The sequence below is a fragment of the Octopus sinensis genome, unplaced genomic scaffold, assembly GCF_006345805.1.
Source record: "Octopus sinensis unplaced genomic scaffold, ASM634580v1 Contig11457_ERROPOS106955, whole genome shotgun sequence".
Taxonomy (NCBI): Eukaryota; Metazoa; Mollusca; class Cephalopoda; order Octopoda; family Octopodidae; genus Octopus; species Octopus sinensis.
In genome coordinates, this window is record NW_021832376.1 from 47,501 (window position 1) to 52,700 (window position 5,200).

Here is a 5,200-nt window from a genome sequence, read left to right on the forward strand (position 1 = left end):
AATTTTTTTCAAATGCCACTGGCACAGGTGTCAGTAAGGCAATGCTGGTAACGATGATGCTTGAATGGTGCCCTTTTACGTGCCACCGGCACGGAAGCCAGTTAGCCACTCTGGCAACATTCACGCTCAGATGGTGCTCTTAGCACCCTACTAGCATGGGGCACAAGTGCCAGTAAGGCGACGCTGGTAACGATCACACTCGAATAGTGCCTTTTAAGTGCCACTGGCACGGAAGCTGGTTAGCCGCTCTGTCAATGATCACGGTCATATGGTGCTCTTTGCACTCCGCTAGCACGGATGCCAATTTTGGCTAAAAGATCTTATAATTCTTTTGAAACTCTTTGTCATATTATTTGCTCAACAAGAAAGACAATGTTTAAAACCTTATAAACTTTGGAATAAATTGTCACATGCACAGAGAACAGGAAAGAATCAAGACGATGATGTTATCTATTCATTCTTGAGATGTTCCAGCAGATTTGCGTGTCAGTATATTAATCAATGTTCAAATGGCAAGTTGGCAGAATTGTTAGCTTACCAGGCAAAATGGTTTGTGGCATTTCACCTGCTTTTACGTTCTGAGTTCAAATTCTGCTGAGATCAACTTTACCTTTCATCATTTTGGAGTTGATAAAATAAGTACCAGTTGAATATTGGGGTTAACGTCATTCTTTGAGGTAAGGCAACTTTAAGATATTGTGGTGTTTTAACTTGGTTGTGTCTCTTGTTTAAAGAACTTGGCAAACAAATTATTTGCCGATAAATGCTGGTGTCTTTCGAACCATGCTTGTGTAGACCTGTCAAGCCAGGTGAGATCATATAATAATAATAATAATAATAATAATTGTGTACAGTGCTCAGGTGCACTACAACTCATCTAAAGTGTATATATAATCAGGTGTAGTTTCGGCGGATTTCGGAAAGCATGAGGGCCTTAAAAGATGCAGTGTCATGGCAGTCAACAACTGACGCAGGCAGTTTATTCCATGCTTCAGCAACTCTGAGCGTGAAAAAATGTTTCCGAAATTCATGGGAGCTGTATTGTTTTCTGACTTTGTAGGCATGTCCACGTGTGTTAGACACATGGAGATCAAAAAGGTGTTCAGTGTTGTTGTTGGTGAGGTGGTTGATAACTTTGTGGGTGTTTACCAAGTCCGTCGCCAAACGCCGGAGCTTCAGTGAATCCATGCCCAGGGAAACAAGGCGCTCAGAATATGGTAGGTGTCTGATGGAGGGTATGCGTTTGGTTGCACGTCTCTGGACAGATTCCAGGAGGTCAATGTTCTGTGCAAGATAGGGGTTCCAAACTGATGATGCGAATTCCAAGTGTGGTCGTACCATAGCTGTATACAGTTTTAAATAGATGGCTGGAGAGCGGCTAACAAAAGACCTGCTGAGTGATGCCAAGACACCCTCGGCCTTCCTGACAATCTTGACAATCTGCCTTCCTGACAATCTTAGAGATATGCTTTATTCGTGGCTAATGTCAGTATCACGTCAATGGCACGTAAAAAACATCCACTGCACTCTTGGAGTGGTTGGCATTAGGAAGGGTATCCAGCCATAGCAACCATGCCAAATCAGATTGGAGCCTGGTGCAGCTCTTCAGCTTACTAGTTTTCAGTCCCACCTTCTAACCAATGCCAGCATGGAAAGCAAATATTTAACGATGATGGTGGTGGTGGTGGTGGTGGTGGTGTGTGTGTGTGTGTGTCTTTGTGTTTGTCCTCCACCACTACTTGACAACTGATGTTGGTTTGTTTATGTCCCCTTAACTTAGCAGTTCAGCAAAAGTGGCTGATAGAATATGCACCAAGTGTAAACGCAAAATAAGTACTGGTGTTGATTTCTCTGACAAAATCCTTTGGGGCTGTCTCTCAGAATGGCCGCAGCCTAACAAAACTGCAACATGTAACTGAATAAAACTATTGCCAAATTTCAATTTGTACAATCTGCTACAAGTAATTTATGTCTGTTGAATAAACATTGTTCGATATTCCACATCCTCAGATTACAAACATATCTAATGTTCCACTCAGGCACATCAATACCAATAACCTAGTGCTAGAACTCAATATATGTATGCTTCAGAATAAAGCATTGGTTGGGACAGATTCATGAAAGAATTTGTGCAATGAATTTCATTAGCTTACGGCTGTTTCTGCTTCAAAATACAGTGTTCTCATAGCTGAGTGCATGTGTGTCACTTTAAAGCATCTTCAGAGTTTCCAAAACGAAGTCCTCTTAATTTTTGAATCTATAAGATAGTCTCCCCCTGAGCTTTATCCCAGCCCGTTCATACTTTAGCAATTACAATCTCAGAGCATCTTCCTGCACTGCTAACTTGGTTGCCTTGGTAACAGAAGCTATCTACTAATTCTGAGGACCCACCCAGACATTTGAGGAAGTCTGTTTTCCATACATTCTTACCGTTTATTTTACCTTCACATCTGCCACACACAAAGAGTACCTTCCCTATTAACCTTCCCGTGATATTGCTGCACCTCTTATACATTCATAGCCTGCTCTGGGTACACTGGGTGGAATTTCTACTGACACCTTTTCTACATGTCGAGCAGGGCCATCTCCCTGAAGGGGTTAGTAATTGGTCTGGTTTTCCTACTTACTCATATGTATGTATGTATGTATGTGTGTGTGTATGTATGTGTGCATGTATGTATGTATGTGTGCATGTATGTATGTGTGTATGTATGTGTGCATGTATGTATGTGTGTATGTATGTATATATGTGTGTATATATGTGTGTGTGTATGTATGTATATATATGTGTGTGTATGTATGTATATGTGTGTGTATGTATATATGTGTGTGTGTATGTATGCATGTGTGTATGTATGTATATATGTGTATATGTATGCATGCATGCATGTATGTATGCATCTATGTGCACATGTATGTATGTCTAAGGGTATGAAACCAGGTAAAGCCCCCAGCCCATCAGGAATCACTGCTGAGATGCTTAAAACAGCTGGCTATGTGGGCTATGGCTTAGTCACCCGCATTGTAAACCAGGTAGTTCATAATGGAGTCATACCAATGACTGGCGTAGCAGCACCATAGTCAACTGCTACAAGGGTAAGGGTGATGCTCTAGATAGAAATAACTACAGGGGTATTAAACTGTTGGATCAGGTGATGAAGGTCACAGAGAGGGTCTCATTAGGGAGAGAATTTGCTTAGATGAGATGCAGTTCGGTTTTGTGCCGGGTAGAAGCACCACTGATGCTATATTCCTGGTCTGACAACTGCAGGAGAAGTACCTAGCTAAAGATAAACCCCTCTACATAGCTTTTGTGGAGTTGGAGAAAGCCTTTGACAGGGTCCCCCGAGCCCTTATCTGGTGGTCGATGCGGAAACTGGAGATTGATGAATGGCTAATAAGGGCTGTACAGGCCCTATACAGAAAGGCTGTCAGCAAGGTTAGGATTGGCAATGAATATAGTGAAGAATTCCGGGTAGAAGTAGGTGTACACCAAGGCTCAGCCCTCAGTCCCCTTTTATCCATCATAGTCCTCCAGGCAATCACAGAGGAATTCAAAACAAGTTGCCCCTGGCAGCTCCTCTATGCTGATGACCTGGCTCTCATAGCAGAATCACTACCGGAACTAGAAAAGAAATTTCAGGTGTGGAAGCAAGGTTTAGAATCAAAGGGCCTTAGAGTAAATGTAGCAAAGACCAAAGTTATAGTAAGCAGAAAGGCGAACTCAGCACCCCCCCCCCCTCGGGCAGGTGACCCTGCTCAATCTGTAGGAAAGGTGTAGGTAGAAACTCCATAAGATGTACCCGTGTAAGCTATGGACGCATAAGAGGTGCAGCAACATCAAAGGGAATTAACTGATAAGATAGCTTTCATGTGCGGCAGATGCACAGGGACAATAGACACCACAGATACTCAGAAAACAGATTCCATCACACTCCAGGGGAAGAAAATAGAAGTAGTTGATAGTTTCCGCTACCTGGGTGACCAAGTTAGTAGTGGAGGTGGATGCTCAGAGAGTGTCACCACTAGAATATGAATAGCCTGGGCAAAGTTTAGAAAGCTCCTACCCCCACTGGCGACAAAGGGTCTCTCGCTCAGAGTGAAAGGTAGATTGTATGATGCATGTGTGCGAACTACCATGCTTCACGGTAGTGAAACATGGGCTGTGACTGCAGAGGACATGCGTAGACTTGAAAGAAATGAAGCTAGCATGATCCGCTGGATGTGTAATGTCAGTGTGTGCGCACGACAGAGGGTAAGCACCCTGAGAGAAATGCTGGATATAAGAAGCATCAGATGTGGTGTGCAAGAGCGACGCTTGCGATCGTATGGTCATGTACTGCAGATGGATGAGGAGAGATGTGTGAAGAAGTGCCGCTCCCAAACAGTTGAAGGTATCAGGGGGAGAGGTAGACCCAGGAAGACATGGGATGAGGTAGTCAAGCATGACCTCAGAGCACTGGGCCTCACAGAGGCAATGACGAAGGACCGAGATCTCTGGAGATATGCTGTGACTGCAAAGACCTGGGCTGATTCCTGCACCAGTTCTGCATAGCCCCTGCCCATTTAAAGTACTTGGATTTCAGAACATCCCGCTGTGCTTGAGGAGACCTGTTGAGTCAAGTACATGAACATCGAAATAAATATCAATGGAAATAGTAGTTGTGATACCTGTGCCGGTGGCACATAAAAAGCACCATCCGAACGTGGCCGCTGCCAGCGCCGCCTCGACTGGCTTCTGTGCCGGTGGCACGTAAAAAGCACCATCTGAACATGGCCGATGCCAGCGCTGCCTTGACTGGCTTCCGTGCCGGTGGCACGTTAAAGGCTCCAACTGATCGTGGCCGCTGGCAGACTCCCCTGGCACCTGTGCCGGTAGCACGTAAAAAGCACCCATTACACTCGCGGAGTGCTTGGCGTTAGGAAGGGCATCCAGCTGTAGAAACACTGGCAGATCAGACTGGAGACTGGTGCAGCCCCTGGCTTCCCAGACCCCAGTCGAACTGTCCAACCCCTGCTAGCGCGGAAAACGGACGTTAAACGATGGTGATGATGATGATGACAGGTGTGTGTGTGTGTGCACAGGATTTAAGCTGATTTTCACAAGTGTGTCCCACCTTAGATTTGTTTCCTCATAGCTTTCAGAAAAATGAATTTTTTTGTTTTTCCAATGACATTTCCCACAGATACTTTTCAGATG